The sequence below is a fragment of the Lycorma delicatula genome, chromosome 8 (assembly GCF_047948215.1).
Source record: "Lycorma delicatula isolate Av1 chromosome 8, ASM4794821v1, whole genome shotgun sequence".
Taxonomy (NCBI): domain Eukaryota; kingdom Metazoa; phylum Arthropoda; class Insecta; order Hemiptera; family Fulgoridae; genus Lycorma; species Lycorma delicatula.
In genome coordinates, this window is record NC_134462.1 from 84591074 (window position 1) to 84614682 (window position 23609).

The window sequence follows — 23609 nt, forward strand, 5'->3', positions numbered from 1 at the left end:
TGTTTTCAAATGTATCTGATTTAAATTATCCAAATAAATCTTATTTTATTCCGTTTTTAAGGAGTGTAATGTTCCCCTATTGAAATTTGGAAAATCTTAATTTAATGATTAACAAACTTTGTAGAGTATTATCAATAAAAATTTAGCCTTCTAAAACAAAATTGAACCCGAATATAATTATGTTTGCAAACAACGGACATTTCCACTTTTGCTTCCTTATAATTTAACTTCTAAGAAACTGAAATAAGCCAAATAAATCATTCTTCACAATTCCCATTTTTATTCATGGTTTTATTTATATAAATATGTTAGATTGTTGTTATGAAAGTCTATTAGAAAACTGAATTCTTCCCGCGCAAATAACATTCGTTACAAAATGTGTAGGGTATTTTCTTTTAATTGTTAGATGTTGGCTATCCTGTTTTATAGAATCAAAACAACCCAACTAGCGATTGAAATGTTTTAATTTTGTTTTTGTTTATTATTTCTGTGTTAATTTGCATTAAAGTGATTAAAAGTGACCGAAAAATTATTTTACCCTCATTTTAAGGTAATTTTCGTTTATTACTCTGAAAATAAAGTGAAGTTTAACAGTAATAATAACTTGTACTGATTGCTTTGGTTAAGGCTTGTGCAAAAACCTGTTGATTCAAGATGCACGTTGTGTATTCATTATAAAAATATAGGTTGGGTTTTATTTTAGTTATCTTCTGGTTGAATGTATGATTGAATTTCTTTAATAGATTTTAAGAAGTTGTATTCATTGCTTGTTAGAAAATAGTATTTTTATGAACTTTGAATAAATTTACGACTTGTTTTCGAACTTTTGGTTAGTTTTGAAGCTTTTCAAACAAAAACATTTAGCGGCTAAATTTTGTTTTGGGACGGCTGACAGGCCTTATTACCCGAATCCATAATGAATAGTTATGTTTTTTTTTTGTTTAGAAGTGCTTGATTAAGTTTCTGTTACCTGATGTTAATGTTGAATTAAGGTACTGTTCATTTCATGAATACTTTAAAAGAAAGATTTCAAAGATAGTGTTGTATGAACGCTAACTTAGTGTAATTAGCATAATTTTTTTGTTTTTATTCATTTACGTTAGAGTATATGCGATGGTTTGAAGAAAAATTTAAAGTACAGTAACGTTTTCTACAATTTTATTTTTATGTATTAGCCTATGGATAAATATCTGGAAATTAACCATATTTAAAAAAAATTGATAAGAACCAACAAATTAAGAATGAAACGTTTTTTAATGTTTTGGTGTCAGATGTACAATATTTTCTATCCATATTTTAGTAGTTACACTATTCTTACACAGTAATTCATTTTCATAAATTATATCAAACATCCAAAAGTATCTAAACATTATTAAAGTGATAAATGAATGAGCATTAAATGTGTTATATATCATTAATAAAAATTAATGAAGCCGTTATTTTTTTTCAGTGATCAGTGATAAAATAATATATTTTTGTTAATGGCAAACCAAACCAAATTGAATATAATGTTTTAAAGCCCTTACAACACATTTAGTTGCTTTTACAACCGTCTTCAGTGAATGATGATGCTGTTTCTCATTCCGACATCAGTTAATATTATTGCTGGCAGTCTTGTAGACATAGGAAAGTCGAAAGATCTGTTAGTTTTCAATTGTGTTTGTTCATTTTATAAGTGCTGTGTATTTCATACTGTACTAGTGTATTAAGATAAATATGCCCATTTCTGGTATATGTTGAACATCAAGGTTATTACCGTTGGGGATTTTGTGATTTCCTCCTATACGTTGATTGGCAAGCAATAAATACAGTGATACTATTAGTCAACTGTAAAATGTTCCATACTGGATAAATTCTATCTTTGGCATCAAACAATTATACAAAAAGCACTTAAAAACATTTCATATCAATATAGAGTCAATTTTTGCAAACCATTTCAGATGCAGTCAATAATCCACCAACACTATCACCTACCTTGATAATATATACACAAATAAAAGGAGCACATCTAACACAATTAAGATATAAAATACAACAGTAATATATGAAGTGACTAAAGATAATTCAAATTTTAACAAATTTTTTGATCATATCTTAAATTTATGTTTTTAATTCAAGAAAACCACCACCTGATTCAATAACAGAAGGTGATACTGTAGTAAGAAACAGCAGTGCCAGTGTCTAAAAATTTTCAACAGTTTTAAAATGTTATATTAATAAATTTGATTTGGTTAAAAAATTAGTAGTTTACAAACTAACCAAACAATAAAAATTGAGCAGTTAAATAAAAGAAACCAAACAAATAGAGTTATCGCCATCTAATTACTTTTCCCTGCTGAGAATACATTATACACGTTGAGCTCATATTTGAGAATACTTTGAGCACTTGTTTACTATTCATTTAGATTATTCTTTCCCAAATTTCAGATCTTTTGAAGCTGTTGAAGTATAAAAAAGTACTTGAAAAAGTATTCATTGCTTTAAGAATGTAAAAAAAACCCCAGTACCAAGTAGTAGTAAATGCAGTGGTTACAGGTGTTGTCCCACTTGTTTTTTATTCTGTGAAAACTAAATTGTAGAAATAACTTTATTATTTCTGATGAATTAATTGCTTGCTTTCTCATATCAATATATAAATAATAAATAAGTTATCCAAACTTTAAAACAAATAAGTTAATAACAAAGTAAATTTTGATTACCTGTGATATTATTTTTTTTATTTAACTTTGCCCATACTATAAATAATGCTATTTATTCTATTGTGTATCAATTAAACCAGTGGTTTCCAAACTTTTCCAAGACGCAGTGCTCTTTTTCAATTAAAATTTTTCCATGGTGCCCTACTCTAAGTAAAAGTATGACTACTCATAAATAAGAGATAAAAATAAATGAAACTCGTGTATCTTCATTATTTAACTTTTCTTTTTACTTTATTAACATTAAATTAATAATTATAAATGTCTTGGTTCAATTAATTATGACAATTTTACAATATTTCATGGCGCCCCTGTGAAAAGACTGCAGCTTCCTGGGGTGTCACGGCATACAGTTTTGGAATCACCGAATTAAACTAGTGTTATTTAGAATTTTTCATATAACAATCGTCACACATAAGGCAAATTAACAATTACATATATTAATTATTTGATTATGTCTTGTTTGAAGTAAATATCCTTTAAAATGCATATTTCTGAAAATAATTGATAAGGTACTAATGATTTCTTAATAATGATAAGATTCATGTAACACATATTTATTTTAATATTTTTGTGCATTAATCGTATAATCTTATTTTGTAAAAATAAATAATTTCTGTATATGAATGACAATGTGGAATTGAAGGTTTTTTTAATAAAAACTAAAAATCGCCCATTTCCTGTTTTTTAATTTTTGTTTTGGTTGGTAATTAATTAACCACATAGCTTAAAGCTTGAATATGGAAATATGAAGTGGAAATTTTGAAGTATATAAAAAATACCATTCCTAACTGGGATTCAAACATTTCTGGATAAAAGGCTGGAATGCTATCACTCTGTGTTATGGAGATCTACTACATGAAATATAATCTTCTAGAAAATCATTTAGGAGCCGAATAAATCCAAAAGAGAGATTTTTAAGTTATTCAGCCACCCTTTCAATGCTGTTTTAGATGATACTGTTGTTAATTACATTTATCCTTAAGTGGTTTTTGCAGATATTGTATTTGTCATTTTTTTTATTGTTCAAATGTGTTGAAATTGTGACCTTCATATGCTACATGCAGAATTGATGTATTTTGATCTTATATTACGTCCCATTTTTACAAGGTGATTTACAAAGCTTGATTCTGTTATATTTAGTGCATTTGTCTTCTAAAGTGAGTGTGCATCCTGTATATTGAATGTAATGTGAGATGCAACTACTTCAGTTTAGTTTGTATGTTTCAGGTTGTTTGTTTATGATTGTGCTCATATAGTGTGATCTTTTGCATTTTGTATGTTGTTTTGAAAGCAATACCTTAACCATCTTTCCTATAAATGATGGGATTTTTATATGAAATTTTGGTGATGTGTTTGGTGTTATGAATTTTCAGTCACTGAGTATGTTTTGTATTCTATTAAATATGTTACATATAAGTGTGGATTTAAAGCCAGTAACTTATGATAGATATATTATTGTATTTGAGTTCAAGTAGTCATCAACTGACTGTATAATAGCAGTGTTGTTTGATTTGTATATTTGTTTTGAAAATTGTCTCGTTTGTTCAGTATGAGATGATAAAATGTGCTGTTTGCCTAAATTGTAATATATTTAATCTATTTTTAAGAGTATACTTGACTGCAACATTGTATTCGGCATTTAGCTGCAGTTTAGAGTATGAGATTATTATATCATCAAAATAGTTTAATTAATATTACCTGGACAAATGAACTTATTTTAATTTCACAAGATATAGTTTTAGCTTTACAATAAATTTGAAAAAGCTATATACAATGATTTTCATCTTTTAACTTTTGATTCCACTCGAACATTACTTGTTGAGGATTAAGATAGTATACGCTTAGGCTTTTACATAGTGACATCTCTGCTATGTTGCATTTATGTATTGCTGTGTTAGTAGGTGCACTCGTTAATTTTATCCTTGCATCTAATTTTTATATGACAGAAAATCATCAGTAAGATAAATCATAAATCAATATTTAAATTTATATTGGTAAGTTTGTATTGATGTTCATTTATTAAAACTGAATCAAGCAGTTCAAACCTAGAATATGCAGACATGTGATGAGTTTATTTTATTAAAAATTATGCATTTGTTTTATTTTTTTTGTAAATAAAATATAATTCTTTTTAAATAAATAAATCTGTTCCAGAAGTGCCTTGATGGAATTATAGAATACTAAATGATGATAATAGTGTTTCATCTCAATACAATGTTCAAATAATGTCATCCTTTGGACACTGCCTACTATACCTGTAAATTCATTATATTTTGTGATTATTCAGTTCAGTTTGGTAAGTAGGATCATATTTTATTGTTGTATAAATAATATATTAAAATGAGGTATTTGTTCAATATGTAACTTTTTTATCCATTATTATAATTTTGCAATCATTTGTTTTATTTTAACAATTTACAAGCTAGAGATACACTTGAAATCAGTATGAAACGTCTGTAGAATCCAAGCAGCCATTTTATGTCTTTAAAATTATATTGTTAGAATGCTCTGTTAAATATTTTCTTCATTCAGACTTCAATTTCCAAGTTAGCTGCCATTTCCTTGTTCGTATTTATAACTGTGATGTATGAACACTTATTTTAAAATATTCAATTAAAAAAAGAAGTTAATTATAAAATTTAACTGGTCATAATGTGTTGTGATTATAAATAAGCAGTAGTATAATAATGAACTCCTTGAATTTATTTTCATTATCAGTCAATTCATTTCTTATTTTTTGTGTAAAAATACGGTTTTTGTTTGTCCTCTGTCATTTGACTGGTTTGATGGAGCTCTCCAATATTCCCTATCTAATGCCAGTCGTTTCATTTCGGTATACCTCCTACATCCCTAACAACTTGTTTGTCCAAAGATATACTTTCAAAAATTTTTTCCTGACGTTTAAAAAAATATGTTATTTGTATTTAAAAAACAAAGTGAAAATTTTATTTCACATTTTAATATAAATAGGTTTGAAGAGGAAGATAAGAGTTTTAATTTGAGATAAGTAACATTATGTAATGTGTCTAACTCTTGTGGTGGAGTGGTAGGCCCTCTATCTTTCATGAGGTAAGTCCTGGATTGAACTCCACGTCAGGTTTTTCATTTTTCATTTGCTCTAGTGTAAATTTCTGATCACATTTTGTTCTATGTCTATTATGTTTATCAGATTTCTGTGTCTTTATTGTTTAACTAAAAAAAAGCAGGCCGCGAAAATGTTACTTTGTTTATATTTCATTACACATGATTTGTTAAATGTTTTTGCCTATTGTAATTAAATAACGTTCATGAATTTAGCATAGTAACAATGAAAGGTTCATAATCCTTAAATTTTTAGCTGTTTCTTGAGTTGTTTACAGCTTTGACCCCCCATTGTTTTCCTCTTTTATCCTAAAACACAAATATAAAATTGTTCATGCCAAGAAGTATATATTGTTCGAACGAATGAATCATTCGTGCGCTGCGTGTAGCCACCTAGTGCACCACCATTGGTCTACTATGCACCAATAGCTGTTAGAGTAAAAATTGATTAATTAAACAAACAAACCCATGCACCAAACTTTTTTTATAGAGAATGATGTGACAAAGCCAAGAAGAAAGTTGTTAAAATTTGATTCTCCAGTTTATTAACACCATCTTTGGGAATGAGCAAATTATTTTGTTTGTTTTTATTTACTTATAAAATTAATATCTAGTAGGTGTGAATTTGTCTAATAGAGAACAAGTGTTTTATATGGCAAAATTAAAATAAAGGTTTTTGGAAGTTTATTTTTTCCAGTGTAAAAATGTGCTTATTTTTTACTGTTAGGTTACATTTGGTCAAATGTTTTGATTTTATTGTGGGGTTTTTTTTTAGAATAAAACTGAATGAATTTAATCATTTTTTTAATAATATTAAATCTTAAAGTACTGAATACTATTTATGTCAGTCCTTTATTTTTACTATTTATGTCACAATTTGGTATTTGACTTTACTAGGTGTGTGTGTATATGTGTAAAGCATTTTAACCAGTTTTCCCTGTAACTTGTTAATAAATTTTTAATGTTGTATGTGTCACAGAAGAACAACCTTCTATTTTAAAAGTTTTATCATAACAACTAATAGTAAAGAAGAATTTAATGTTATATCATGTTAAAACTTTTATTTTTTTTATGTTGTTATCATGAATTACATTTTATTTGAAGAAAATCTGTATGCACTATGGTAAATTACACCCAAGTATACAACTTTTTTGGTCTATGAAAAAGATTTTAAAGGGGGAGGAAAAATAAATTTAATTGCTTCTGCTATTATAACAGCTGTCTGCTAGAAAAGAATACAGCAATGTATATAAGCCTAGAAACTGTTCAGCTATTTTTCTATTCAGTGAAGAAGCTATGTTATGTTTTAAGAGCAGCCAAGATTTCCTTCAGTTTTAATGGAAATCGTAATGCGGGTCTCTTTACAAATTCGGCGTGATTTACTTACGTATCATAAGTGCATACACTACATGTTGTTACCTTAATATTTCTGGTATATTTTAACTTATGTATGTAAATTTTACATTATTTTTTAGTATATTGAAAATCTGTTTTGTTATTTACATTCTTTATAGTCTTTCCTCACAAAAGCTATTGCAGTTTTTCATTGGTTGAATTGTATTGCTTAACTTTCTCAGACAGTAATAATATACATGGTTATTTGTCTTTAAAAACAAAAGGAAATAGGAAATTTTTTCCTTTATAACTTTTTTCAGTCCAAAGTTAACAGAAATTATGAAACTATGTATGCAATTTAATAGTGTTATTTAAACAAGTAGTTCATTAAATGGTTACCATGTTCAAACCAACCATTGTACAAAATTAAAAAAAAAGCACCTTAATGATAGATTAAACTCTGTTCTTAAATATACATTAAGGTGAATTTTTTCATATCTTTATGAAGTTTTGAAATATTGCATTGTAGAAGTTCTACTTCTAGGAAAGCAGGTGAAAAACTATATTTTTTCTGCAAAATGTGTAAATATGATAGGTTTTCTTTGAATAGATTGAAATTCTCAGAATAACTCGGAAAACAAGAAGGTTTATTGTAGTATAAGTCTTCAGTTTTTTCTGTCAAGTGGTTCGTAAGATTTAATTCTCCAAGGATGAATTTCTTTGTGATTCATTAATATTAGAATCATAAATGACTCATTGCCAACATATTTTGCTAACCCGATTCATACTAAAATTTCATGTTTGAAATAAACATGTAATGTCTTGTTACTATTGTAATTTAATTAATATTGCATTTAAAGGTAATGGTAATTTAATGAAATGTAATCATATTTCATACATACATTTTTTCTAAAGAATGTTGTTTGGGATAGGACTGATACTTATTCAGTGACAATTCCCTGGGGTACTTGTTTATTTATATTTGTTTATTCTGATTCACTAGATTATAGCCAGATTTTATTTTCTGGTTAGCTGATTGTAAAAACATAATGAGATATTTACTATACATTTTTTTATTAAAGTTTTTATTTTTATTCCTTCGCTAAGTCTTTTCTGTGAGTAGAAATTTAGCCGATAAGTATAAAAAAAGTGTGTCATGTACTATTTATTTTAGTCAAAAAGTAATGTTTTTTTGAAGTAGTACAATGAGATTTTTATTGCAAAGTGGATATACAGTTAAAAGAGAAGTTAAGAAAAATGAAATATTTATTATTTAAAACTATAAACTTTCAAAATACAAAAAAGTTTCAAAAAACCCTATTGAATGTTATATTTTCAGAGCTTATGTCTTAATGTTTTTGCTCACCCTTGCGGTCATTTTTAGTGAAAAACTGCAATAGCTTTTGTGAGGAAAGACTAAAGAATTTAAATAACTAAACAAATTTTCAATATACACTAAAAAATAATGTAAAAGTTACATACATAAGTTATAATATACCAGATATATTAAAGTAACAACATGTAGCGTAATGCACTCATGATATGTAAGTAAATCACGCCGAATTTGTAAAGAGACCTGCATTATGATTTCCATTAAAACTGAAGGAAATCTTGGCTGCTCTTAAAATATAACATAGCTTCTTCATTGTTTTCATTCTGGCCTAAGCTGATGTTATTGTTGGCAGATTGTTTTTTATTTAGATGGATACAATTATACATTTTGTTGGGTTTCAATTGTATCTCTTCATTTAATATATGTTGTGTTATAATTTATTTCATAATGTTAGAGTGTGTTAAGATGCCCCTTTTTGTATATATTCAAAAAATTGTTAAAGTTGGTGGATTTGTGATCATCAATGAGGGGTAGTCGGTAAATAAATGTTGCTGTAGAGGATATTTTAGTCTTCATTGCATCGTTTTTAGAAGCTGCTGCCAATTTTGTCAACATAGAACATAGTGAAGTTAAACAGTTAAGTGTATGTATTTCAGAGATGTGGTTAGTGATCGCAATCTGTATGCAATTAAATATTTTTTTGTACTGAAGTTTTCATTGTGACAGAATTTTACTAAAATTAAATAGCGATCTATCTTTTATCTGGCATGACATAAAGAGCACTTCCAAAGATAATACAATCATTCTCAAGAAAAACCATTCCATGCCAAGTATATTAGGGAATACGAGGTGTAAGGTAGTCTTCTTCAGTGAGCCAAATTGACTATTTTACATTACCATGCCAAGCCCACCAAAATGTATGTGATATTTGTCATTACAAGTGAAGTCTTGATTCTACTCTTTTGTAGATAATTACTGGCCATTACAATCAATACTAATTGCATAGCAAACATCTTTCTCTCAGAAAAGTAATTATTGTCTTACGTATCTCAAGTTCTTTACATAAATTACATCTATAAAAAAAAAAACTGGGACATATTTGAGAAAATAAGGAATTAACGTATTTCTTCCTCCTGAAAAAGTAAATATATACACTGGTTACTTGAAGGGGGATAATAATTTTTTTTTGGGGGGTGGGCGAAAAATGCTTTCATGTTATCATTGCTCAAACAAGAAGCTTCTTCTCGGATATTAAAATAGGGCTAAAACTATGATGAAAACTAAGATAATATTAGGAATAAAATTGAAATAGTAAAAGAGCCGCTACAATTAGGATAATATATGTAACGCGAATAACGAAATAATATCAAAATTAATGACTGGTTAAATCTTACTAAGTATATTAATTCATCTTAGATGTAACAGTACCTAGTCTAGTATATTTTTGTCATTACCTAGGATGCACTGTATGTCCCTCAGAAATTTAGATTGTAACATAAGGTTGCATAACAAAGATGTGGTGCACTGTTAAGCGGCAGTCACATCAGACACACAGTGGTGTACTCTTTCTGCATGCAGAGTTCCATTCACTTTTTGATGTGTCAGAGTTTATATTCCACTGTAGTGGACCTTGTCACTTTCTTCAAAGCGTATGTTTAATGGAATTAATAAAATCATTAGTTGAAAATTGAGTGGAGAAAGACAGTTGACTACATGCATCTTTAGCAGCGAAATCCTCATTTCGCAGGATTTCTACATGGCTAGGGATTCAGCAGAAATTCACGTGTGTTGTAATGATTTAATTTGGTGATTGTATTATGTATTTCGGTGACAGTAGGATGTCTGAAATACAAATCCTCTAAAGCTTGGAGAGCACCATAAGAATTGCTACAGATAAGGATTTGACAATATTTCGATTTAATAATATTCAAGGCCATTTTTATGTACGGTTCAGCATTGTAGACATTTGTAATACCAGGTTAACCAAACACATAACTTCTGTCATTTACTACAAAAGCGCATCCAACAGTAGTATCATTCTGCTTTAACACATCTGTGTGTACTACTGCCTTCGAGTTTGTTTCTGATAGAAAATGGTAAAATGTTTGCTGAAAGACAAGAGGAGTTGTTAATTTTTTATTATATATGGTGAGGTCATAATTAAAATTAATTGGGTTGAGTCTCCATGGAGGATATGTACAGGGATAGGTTGGGAAAATTGAAGGTGGGTCAGAATGTAAAAGGTACGTTAAATGTGGGTACAAACACCCATTGGTGCTGTATTACACGAATGGTTTTCATACTGTTGGAAATGAGGGTTTGCGAGGACTGAGGCTTTATGAAATGAGTGGTTTGGTTGTCCATTAAGATGGCTAGAGTAATGATAGACAGACAGAAGGGAGAAAGTAATGATAATAAATGTATTATATTGTAAGAATGTTACAATTTTCAGTGACATACCAAACTGAGTATTATTTTAATTCATAGATCATCTACTATGAAAATTAGCATTAACTAAATTATTAATTAGGATTTTATTTATCATAGGAATTGCCATATACTGATAATTTGTAATTGTGTACGTGTTCATTAAATTTGTAAAAACCTATTGCTGGAAAATTTCTGATTTATGATATAAACCATTGATATATGAAGTTTTATTTTTTATTTTATTAAACATTACAAATTATTTTATCCAGGTCATCGTGAGGATGAAATTTGTTTTTTGCAAGTATAGTTAGTTTTAGTTCTGTTTTGTTTGGTTTTATTTTGTTTTGCAGTTTTCAAAAATTTGCGTTATTTCGTAGTGGTAGATGCTGGAAGAAACTGGAATATTGTTTTAAATAACTGTTTAAATATGGCCAAGTTTTTTCTGCAAAAGAAAATGTTTTTGCATTTTAAATAATTATAATAAAAATTTTGTGTAGGGATATACTGTTAATTTTATCCTCTGTAGTCGCACACTATTTTAATCATTGTTACTGTATTTAATATCTTCTAATCATAGTTGATTTAAACCATCCAATTTAAACCATTGATTTAAATCATCTCTCTTGAGTTAATAATTTTTCTCTTCGCCTACTCTGTAGATGAAGCAATATTTCATTAAAATATAGGAAAAGATATATTTGTTTATTCTTAATAGAATAATTTCATTAAATATTTTTTTAATTAGTTAATAATTATATTTTATTTTTATTTTTTAACAGTACGATGAGACATGACAAGATTTAGATTCTTAAAAATTATACGATTCTTCACTTTTAACTAAATTAAGTCATTCTTCTGAAACTGGTTTTTCAGTAGTGATCATCAGCATCTTCTTCAAAAGAGTTTACTGTTGCACTTCTTAATAGTGCTGAATGTGATTGAATATATTCAATCTATGTTGTGTTCAATTTTTTATTATGGTTTATTTTTTTTGTTGATGTTGGTGTGCTTGTATATTTCACTTTGCTCAGATGTATTGTGATTAATGTCTGAAAAGTTAATAAGTATAGTGATATGGTAGATCCTGTACACATTCCTTACATTTATGAGTATGTGTGTTCAGTCTATTTGATTAGTATTATTATAATCACTACAGTTTAATTTATGTCCTTTAAATCACAGAGTTTTGTTGATCTCATTCTCTCTCTCTCTCTCTCTCTCTCTCTCTCTCTCTCTCTCCCTGTGCTTGCTTGTGTGTTTTTTTATTCTTTGATTATTTTTCTGTATGATCTATATTTTGTTGATTATTTTAAAAACAGTACAGTAATCGGTTATTTTATCTGCAAAATAAATTGCATATAATTAGTTGATGGATGTGAGAAATATGTGATATTGCCTTACATTTTGTTTTTGTAGTAGTATATTGTCCTCAACAAAGCTATACCAGTATAATATTGTTTTTGTGTGATTTTCCTATTGTTACATGTGAATGTATTCAAAGGATTGTAGAAATATTTCAGCCAGCAGACTAAAAATGTTTGCACCATTGGCAGGCCTGTTAAGGATAGTATTTTTTGTTGAATGCAAAATAATTATTTTTTTGTTATGGCTTATGTTTAAGTTATAATTTCAGTTTTATGTTCTTGTGGTACATAATGTTTTAAGTGATTTATGGTTTTAGTGGTTTTAAGTGAATGCAGTGTGTTGATTACCCTCTGCAAGCATGTTAGAGTTGGGCTTAGTTATATTCAATAATGCAAATGTGGAAGTTTACGGTAATTATATAATTTTAATTTTTTCAATAAAAATTATCTTCTGTTTATTGTACATTTCAAAGTACAATATTTCAAGTATATTAATATACATATTTGTATACATATTTGAAATATTTTTACAATACTGTAAATCACCCAGTAAGAACAGGATAGATATTAATCACAATCATTTAGAAAGATATTAACCAAAATATGAAAACTGTATAAATAAATAACTATTATAAAATCAAGATCTCAGTGCTTTTCAACCATATAAAAAACTAAGTAGAAAAGCCCTTCATAGATTGTATGTATTCAGTTTCATACTAAAAGGGTTCCCCTAACCTTTTTTTTTAAGACAGGCATCGTTACAACAAAACTACTGAAACCTTCAATGAAACAGGTAGCGATAATTAGATCTAAATTGCCTATGGAGGTCCCGGGTTCAAATCCCGGTCAGGCATGGCATTTTCACACATGCTAAAATCATTCATTTCATCTTCTTAAGGAATACATAACGGTGGTCCCAGAGGTTAAACAAAAAAATAAAAATAAAAAAGTAAATTCCTTACAGAAGAACAGGTTTCACTAAGAAAATAAATTTTCCTTTTTTTGTTTTCTGTTTAATTACGAAAATATAAGAAATACAGATCATTCTTTTTATCTTGTAGGTCTTGGAAAATATAATTATATATTGTTTATAAAAGTTAATTTGATATCAGTAGCTGAATCGGTACATACCACTCCTAGTCTTTTAATGTTTTAAATATATTTTTAATCTGAATTTCTATATAAACATTCTCACGAAGTAAAAAGATCTTTGCAGAATGTACCAAGTAGTGAAAAAAGTAAAGCAGTTAGTTAAAAAATTATTTTTTTATAGATAATTATTTATGCTGCTAGGATGCAGTGTGGTAGACTATTTATTAACGTAATCTATGAACTTTTACTTTAGCCAAATTATTTATTATACGTGCACTTGAAATATGGTATTGATAAGTTACATATATTTATTATTATTTCTGAATTCTGTGTAATGTATTTATATCATCCTTGAACATTGAATGTATGACATAAAAAGAATAATAAGGGTATCATTACATTCCTATTAGCATTTTTGCTCCTGCTGAGTGATTAGAAGGTGATGTACTGATATTTATATCACCATCTTGTAAATTTTCCAGTACCAGAACATTTAATTTTGTTTTGTATCGGACTGCAAGAATATGGTCCTCAGCCATAGGCGGCGGCTGGCTGCATGACTGTTATGAAAAATCCACATTTTGATCTTTACATTTATAAGAAGCAAAACTTATCTTTTTGATGTTAAATGTTTAACTTTTTTCATGAATTAGACTTTAGCAACTTATTTTTGTCATCATTTGCCTACAGATATCCAAAAGCAACAACTAGTTTTGTGCAGTCTGATTTTTATTATTTTTTTATCAGCTCATAATTTGTTAATAACATATTAATAAAAATAAAGTAAAGTGAGGGATAGGAATCAAACCAAACAATTGAATCTACAAAAAGATTCAATAAAATATTTGTTACACTAATTAATCTGACACCATTTAAGAAAGTGATAATATATTCATTAAGAAATATGATTACAATGAATACTTGATGTTACAGTAAAATTAGGCCAGACTTTAAGTTAAAACATATTTTATATAAAAGGACAATATATTATTTCTTCCAAAAAGCATTACCAGAAAGGCATTCTAGCACTTTCCACACCAATGCAACCCTGATCATCATCCTACTTTCTGGAACAGCTCTGAATTTATATGTCCAGTGCCATTTCAGAAGTGCTATATCTTGTGTAGAGAAAACAACTTCAATAAATAAATAAATAATTAAATATATATATATTATCTTGGTTTGAAAATTTCATTATCTATCTAAAAGAAAAAAATATACAAGAATAATTTTTATTTAGACTGGTCTAGTGGTGAACACGTCTTCCCAAATCAGCTGATTTGGAAGCCGAGAGTTCCAGCGTTCAAGTCCTAGTAAAGCCAGTTATTTTTACGTGGATTTGAATACTAGATCGTGGATACCGGTGTTCTTTGGTGGTTGGGTTTCAATTAACCACACATCTCAGGAATAGTCGAACTGAGAATTTACAAGCCTACACTTCATTTACACTCATACATATCATCCTCATTCATCCTCTGAAGTATTATCTAAACGGTAGTTACCGGAGGCTAAACACGAAAAAGAGAGAGCTCCAAAATGGTAAGTCGTACAAGAAAATTGTTTAAATAAAAGTTGTCTGTTTTTTTGAGATTAACAACTTTTCCAATTGCAATACAGACGAAAAACAATTTTTTCCGGTGAAAAAACCGACAAAACACGTTTTTTACAACTTCAGCGCTACCTAGTATTTCAATTTCAAATTATACGGCATAACTTCAAAGACATTATTGTAGAGGCGAATGTCCTCTACATTTTTTGTTTGAAAATTTTTTCTCTAAAATGCTCGATTCAGAGAAAAACGCATTTTAAAAATGTATGGGAGGGGGATGTTAAAAATCTGGAGTTAAGCTTCCCTCATCACTCCTAACGCATGGAAAAAACATCAATCGGTAGGTAAGGATTTTCAAATAAAAATATAAATTGACTGTACTACATTGCAAATTAGACTTTCTCTTAATTTAAGTTATATTTCCCACCCTATTACAAAGTTTTCTAAATAAATTTATATTTTATTTATTTACATTTTAATCCTTAATCAGAGTTCAATAAATACAGTGCATAATTCAGAAAAAAACAGCCATTCCTGAGATTTATATAGCACGTTTATATTTAACAATTTTACAGTATATTTTAAACTAGTTAAACCTTACCCATAAAGAAACTTTATCCATTTGTATCCACTTGATATGTAACATCGGACCTTTGATATAGCATGTTTGAATTCATACAAATATACAAACAGACAGTCTGTATATTTGTTCGTTATGATGTAATGCAGTTATGTTTGTATTGTAGTATAGACCTGACATAGCATGGCATTTGTGATTTTCCTTATTTTTAGTGTAGTGTACTGATTTAAGATTTTGCTCCTTTTTACGGTTTATATAAAATATAAACATGCATTGTATTAGGTAATTATGTCTTGACATTCAAATGCGAACAGTCAAAAGAACATCTTATTTGTTCCAGGAATAAAACCCTAATCCTTAAAAATTCTGTCTTAGTTTCATAGTTAATGCATTCGAATAGAAAAAATGACTAGTATACTGACAATAATCTTTGATTATTGTTTATTTACATAGTTGTCAGTAGAGACCGGATTATATGCAAAGTAAAAAGCTTGAAATATGCATGAAAAATGCTTAAAATTGGCATGAAAAATGTCAAAATATGCAACTTTAAATAATAAAAAAAAAAATAGTAATTATTCGTTTTTTTTATTTCATAATCAGCATACAATAAGTAAGTAGTTGAATAACATATCGATAAATTTGATAATTAACAATTATTTAACATTTTGCTACTTTTGTAAATATAAACAATCGGATGTACTGTTCCGCAGCTGCTAAGAGCTGTGCAGCTAATAGATTTGTCTGGCTACAACGCAAGGCTTCATTTATTAACAAGGTACCCTACTGAAAAATATTGTAAATATAGCGAAAATATGCATCATCACTAGATTTTAAGGAAAATACGCAATAACTGCTGAGAATGGGCTTAATATGCAAATGCATATAATCCGGTCTCCAGTCATCAGACATAAATACATAATACATTTAGCATTACTTCTAGTATAACTGTTATCAAACTACTGGGTAACGCATCTGGGTGTTCATAGATTCATCCATCAACAAAATAGAAGAGATAACCGATTAAATAATTAAAAAGTTTCCTCTTAGAGGAACAGATTGGTGTCATCAGACTGAACATTTTTCAGCTATTTTCTATGTTACCTTGCTTTAGAGTAGGATATAGTCATATTCTATTCTGTAGCGATTAAATATTATTATTCTTTGATTACCTGTATTCTGTTTTTGTTTCATTTGTTCTTGTCGTCATTACTTACTAATAATTACCAACCGCATGCAGGGAGGCGCAACCAACATTGTCTTATGTAATTTAATCACTGTAGGAGAAACTTGCTTATTATATTTAAAACTAAGAAGTTAAGTTTTTATCCATAATTCACACCCTCCAGTTCTTACGATGCTATTTCCATTAATATTTCAGGTGTTATGAAACCACATATTCTTGTAAAGGGTTTAGTTTTCTATCTTTACATAGGACCCCGTTTACTGTTAGTCTTTATTAAACCTTACAGTCATATTTAAAGTTATCTCGGAGATGGAATAATCAAATTCTTTAACAATATAGTACAATTGTTGTACATATTTTTAGAAGCGATTTAAAATTTATATTATCATTGTTTTATTCTGTAAATTTGAAAAAAATACACACAAGATGTGCATCCAGGTTTGCTTTCTTGATCTTTAGTTACTTATCAATATTTTTATACGTAAACCACTGTATCTATTTTACGCGGTCGCCTGTGTGTGTATATTTGTTGTTTTTTGCAGTATATATTTTAATAAGATATTTTTGTTTGTTGTGGGATGTAGTTTGTACGTTTTGTGTTTATTCATAAATAATTCATCGAAGATCGTATAGTTTTTATTATTATTGTTATATTATTATTTATAGTTTAACAACAAAAACAATCAGTAAAAATGTTTGAGCCCAAGCGAGTTTTTGTTTTCCTAACGTATTCCCTCCAACATCTCCTCCTATTCTCTTTTACTCTTTTTCGGGTTTTTTCCTTTCTTTCCCCATTACATTACTTTCAGTTATAACATAGGGTTCAATAAGCTATTTATATATATATATATATATATATATATATATATATATATATATATAAAACAACGTGATATTTATATATTTAGAGCGATGCGATGATTGTAGTTGTGGTGCAGTGGTGTGTTAGTCAAACCGACGCCTGTATATATTAAATCATAGCAAGCTGTCTCCTCTTGTAAACATCCGGTTTTAGACTTGAAAATCAGTTATAATCCCTTATGTTCATTATTATTTGTTCGATTAACTAAAAACTTATGTTTTACTATTATTATTTTTAGTTTTTATTTATTTATACATACGATTTTTTAAAATTTTAATTATAAATAATAGGGGAAAACATTTAGACTTTTTTTAACGTGTTAGTATATTTATATTAAAATAATATTAAAAACGTTTAGAAGTTTTGTTATTTATAAAATTTATGATCGTCTCCGCTTTCTTTTTTTAATTATTTTTACTAAATTTATTTATTTTTTCTGTTCTCGAAAAGGTCAATAACACGTTCAGTTGTTTCTGGTATGCGCATGTGGGATTGTTTACAGCCACTAATACGAGCAGTAAACCCTTATATTACCATTGTTTTTATTACGTGGCTCGCTCGTCGTCGGTTGTACCATCTCATCGGTATAGAAATAAGATCGCTGTGACGATGTTTTAAAAGACCACATTGAAATTTTCTATTAACGGACGCTGGTACTCTGTAAATTACGCGCTAGTAAGAAATAATGGAAAAGAGAAAATATAATCTTATGTGTAATAAATTATAAATATTTTATTCAGATTAGTATTTATAGTAATTTGTTATACGTACAGATCGCGTCAAAAATGATTAAATGCGCTATGCTATGCCACGAACAACATAAAAAGAATGCCTCCTGCATTTACTTTACGGATCACGAGAAATTATAGCATAAAATATTGATGACAGAGCAGCGTCACAAAATATATAAAATTGATTAACTGTATACATATTTATAAAGGTAAATATGTAAAAATAAAATAAATAAAAACCAGTTCAAAAATTATTAATTTAAAATTCATTAATGGAAATTATTTGAGCGCTTATTAGTTGGTATATGTTAAACAAAAATGCAGAAAATTAAGGGTTTTTTAAAAGTTGTGTTTTATAAAAATATGATAGAATATTGGTGCTCGTACAAAAGAAATTTCGTAAATTCTATTTTGAATAAGTTGGAGGAAATATATTTCAGATGGGCCGGTAATTTGTAAAAAGCGTTAGAAGCAGTTTGTTTCTCGTATCTTGAAGTATTTTACTCAGTTAGAGGAATATATTTCTGTAGTCAGGTTTGATAGAAGTAAGTTTTTGTTGTTTTTTTTAAATTATTTTTTTATTATTAATAATTACTATTATTAATTAAGTAAACATAGCTTATTAATAAATATAAAATCATGGATAAGATTTATTGTGTACGTAATATATACATATATATATATTGGAAAATAATCTTTTTTTTTTGAAACGATTAATTACAATTATAAAAAAGTAATTGCGTAATATAAGACTGATCTTATTTTTTTCAGTTATTATGAAGATTGTTATTCTGCTTTATATTCATCGTAACTATAACTATTGTAGTTGACTAGTGTTAACAGTTAAATGATTATAACGACGTATATAGTAATATTTAAGTACATAGTCAACGTATTAATAAATATTATGTCGGTAGTTTTGTGTATACGATTCGAAATCCATTTTAAACTTTACTTTTGAATTTGAAGAAAATTTCATGTGAAGTAAAAAATTGGGCATACTCTTATAAAAAAAAACCACTCCACTTAGAAAAATTGGAAAAAATATCTTATAATTACCAGATCCCTATGTCTTCTGTCCATATACAAAGGACATGCATCATAAATTTGATAAGTAGATTGTCCTCGACACAAGTAAGTCCAGAATTTAATAAATCCTGGGATTCCGTCAGTAGGGACATACAAATCTGGCGTTTCTTCTAAATTTTAATCCGTATTTCGTGTTCAAAAATGTTAAATTTGCTCAAGGTTGTACTAACTCCAGTTGAACTAATTTTTCTGCTGTACAGGTTTATACTACTATAAGTCACACAATTCTGACAATAGGGGAATTTTCCTTCAGGAAAACAAAGCTGTTCTGGAGGGATTTTTTAGTACGTGAAGAAAAAACAATTTTTTTCAGTATATATTTCGGCTAATAGACATTAAATCGTTTATGACTAGTGTGCTTCGCCCGTCTTTGATAAAGATTCTTCGATCTCCAGGAATTGCGGGGGGGATGGTTACCTATTGCCTGCAGTGGCTTTGGAGCATTCCTTTGAGAAGTTACCTTTTGTCTCTTCGTTGTTCCATGTAGATAGATCGTTTCTTTATCACTATCCACTTCGTTTCCTCATTCTTGATCCCTTTTCCCGTGGCGTATTGGGTAGGTTTTCAATAGAACCCTAGAACCTGTAATTGTGTCTTTCGTATGTGTATGGTTTTCATCTCTTTCCTATCCGGTGGCTGTGCAAAAAAGCCCTCGGCTTGTGGTCGAGATGTGTCCGGTGTAAAGCCGTACCTCCTAACATATAAACGAAAACATAATTTTATTAATAGAAGTACCGCAAAACCAGGCATTTATGAGGATTAAAGAAAATTTTCGGTCGAGTTTATTTTATTGCGACGATAAATATCACTTATTTCAGGACTCTGATGGTAAGTTCTTCCGGTTATTACAAACTACACGGATTAAATTTCTGAGAAGTTTATTGAGAGGTTTGAACGTGCTTTTGCACGTATTTTATCTAGGAAGATGAGATCGATGAAAAGACGCCAGATCTTGTCGATAATCGAACTCTAGACAAGCTGATCTAGAAGCCACTATATTAACCGTTATACTAGCTGACATCATCGTTAGCGTCCAGTTTACTAATATCAAAAGTGATGTTATTAAATTTAAATTTTATTTATTGTTTGATCGACTTGGCAACAAAATTAACCTTTTCAAGTCACCGGATTGAGATTAGACAATACGTATAAATATGAATACTACAACATGCATATTGTACGAAAAGGTCTTGTGCTGAATACTTTTGGACGATATCAAATTCGCAACCGCAATGAATTTGACAAAAATAAATTATGAAATGAGCAGAAATACGTTTGATCTCATATTATGGAATCACAGTAATTTTGAAAAGATCTGGAAGCATATTTACGTGTATTTAAAATCTCGATTTATGATTTGTGAAATAAGGTTATAACGACGTTGTACGTGGAAACCAATCGAATCCAATATTTGATTTTGACAAACTGGCTAGAATTTTCTGCAGAATCGGCTTCAATTTTGCACGTATGTCGAAATTGAGCTTATAAATTTCAGTATTTAAATAAAAATGAGATATTGTATAGTAATAAGATAAGAATTAGTATTTAAAAGAATGTAAGTTTGTATTATTCTCATTTACAAAGTACGTAGAAAAGAATGGATTCTGTCCGTACAATAATCGGATTTAATATTTGACTAATTGCACAAGAATAACTAAACTGATTTTAATGAGACTTTGCAGAGTAAACCTATCTTAACCCTCAAATAAAAGCAGCTAGGTGTTAAATATTTACAGGGAGCTCGTTCCCCCTTTTACAAGTAATTTTTTTTGGCGCTTGTTTAATTTATAAACTCACATAGGACGCACTTTTAAAACATTTTGTTTGGAAAAATTATTAAACACCCCCTCACTCCTCCACCACCCCAAAAATAATGCAAAAATATTTGTAGGTAAATAAATATTTTGTTTTCAGGGGAACGATCATCTGAAAGAAAACGGCAGTTAAATGACAACAAAATATTTCAAGAACAAATTTAAATAATATAACGTTTCTAACGACAGTAGAAACCGTTTTTTGACATTTGAAAAGGAAGATGAAGTTTCATTTTGGAATTTATATTCTCGTAATCCGTGTTAGCAAAAAATTTAATCTGTATAAAATGTTTTTTCTAAGAAGTTTTTTTTTAAAGGAAGCTCTATTTTTTTTTAGATAAATTGTTATCGGCATTGCGTCGCAAATTTAAACTAGGGGCTAATATGAGAAATATGTTTGGGAACAATGTTATGATGATATCGAATGTCTTACAATTTGTAAAGGTCGTGCATCTTGATTCGAAAATTTGATTATTCATATAACTTCCTCTATTTATACGATTTGCCGTAGGCCGGATGATGTTTTTGTTCTTTAAGTTAAATTTTAATTATTCTATTTAATTGTGGTTTTATTTCGCTTTTAACGTAACGTCACGGGGGGTTTCCTTCTATGCTGTGTTTTTGTATTATTGTTGTTTGGTTTTTAACTTGTTAAAGTTTTTAAACCTTTTTTAACCCTGTTGTTTCTTTTCAATATTTGTATATTTACTTTATAAATATCGTATCGGGAGCTGATAAACACACTTAGTTGTGCGCCCGGGGAAAAAAGATTTAGATTATTTCTTAGTAATAGATTTAAATAAAAAATTTAAAGGAAAGGTATGAACATTAAACTAAGACTTCTAATGAAGCTGAATGTTTATATAAGTTTGTAATTAATTACAAAATTTATGTATTTTTTATATGCCTTATATTTTTATAATATTATGTAATTTTTTATTATCTACGAGTATTTATTGTCATTGTACTGATCATCGATTGTAAAACTACAAATATAATCGATATAGGATACAATAAACAATTTGTATATTTAACACTAATTTTTTATTTGTATATATTCTACTTAAATTTAAACATCTGTATATTTTATTATTTATTTATTATATGTTCATTTTTTATGTTTATTTATTAATGCTTGTTTTTACGTTATAGTTTTTTAACTTACGTTAAAAATAATTATTTATTTATATATATTATTTTATGTAATAAGTAAATAAGAGAGCAATATATTTATGATCTTTTTATATATTCTTATGTTATACCTACAATTATTGGCGATTTTAATTTTTTTTTTTTATTGTTTGTTATTTGTTATTCAATGTTTTTAGTATGTATTTATTTATTACTTTAACGATCAGTGTTGCTTTTTACGGGATGTCGGTTTTCAAAACTGTGTGGTTACGTACGTCAATAAATCTTGAATTTGTTTTGCTATTTATTCCCTGGATATAGATTTTTGCAGAATTAATTGAAAATGTAAACTAAATTTTTAAGAGATGTTATGGAAACTATTATTTTCCGGGTAATTAATATCCGGAGGATAGATGGTTAAGTTAACTAGTATACTAAGATGGCTGAAGAATGTTTTTTCTTCTTCTTTTACATGCTGTTTGATCAATTTCTTCGTGAGGAGCTTTTTTTGTAAACAAGTTTGGTGTACATATGTTATTAGTACAGGCTAAGTTATGGTATTGCTCGTCCGATAAGTAAAAAAAATTATCGGCGTATTAATAGGCCGTTATTTATTTATTTTTAAGAAACAGTTTGTTTTGTCAATAGGGAGAATAATTCTTCAGCAAATTATTAAAACGTTTTAATTTTTATGTTGAGTTTTTAATTTACTACACACAAGTAATCGCTTTCTAAAAGGAAATCGTAGAAAAAACTAAACAAAGAGAAATAAGTACAAGTATGATATATTATTTATTAACCTTTACGAAATCTCTTATAATAGTACTATACAAAGTCTTCTCTTCCGTTTTTTTTCTTGACTGTTTGGATTAGTCTTCCAAATTTAAATCTTCTGTAACATCAAGTAAGAGTTCTAAACTAGCGCGAGCACAGAAAACAACTCGTAAAGCATTTTATAGGGGACTGCATGGTGTGACTTTTTTTATATTCAGTCTTATTTATTTATTTAATTTTTTTACCGCGACGTTTTTTATTCAATCAGACCGCTTCTTTTTTAAATCATTTTATGTTTTTGCTTCATTTTCTCCCTTTTTACTTTTTCTCGATGGTGAATTTCCTCGCGACGAATTAAATAAAAAAATCAGACGCTTTGCGGCGCATGCTTGTTATCATTTTTTTAATATTTTTAACGTTTTCATTATCCCTGTGCGGTAAATTCGTTGAACGTTAACCTTATCGTAAATAGATTTATAAATATTAAGAAATGCGTTCAAGTTAGTCGCAGAATTTATCGAATTCTTGTGTTTTTTTCTTTCATTTTATCATTACATTT

At 28.3% G+C, this 23609-nt stretch overlaps 1 long non-coding RNA gene across 1 annotated transcript in view; it reads left to right on the forward strand.

The window, feature by feature from the left end:
- Positions 1 to 442: 442 nt before the first annotated feature.
- LOC142329368 (uncharacterized) overlaps positions 443 to 23609 on the forward strand; it is a 533988-nt gene continuing 510821 nt past the window's right edge. Inside the window, exons 1-2 of the long non-coding RNA XR_012757481.1 lie at positions 443 to 550; positions 4854 to 4995. This is a non-coding gene — a long non-coding RNA (uncharacterized LOC142329368). The remainder of the gene's footprint in view (positions 551 to 4853; positions 4996 to 23609) is intronic.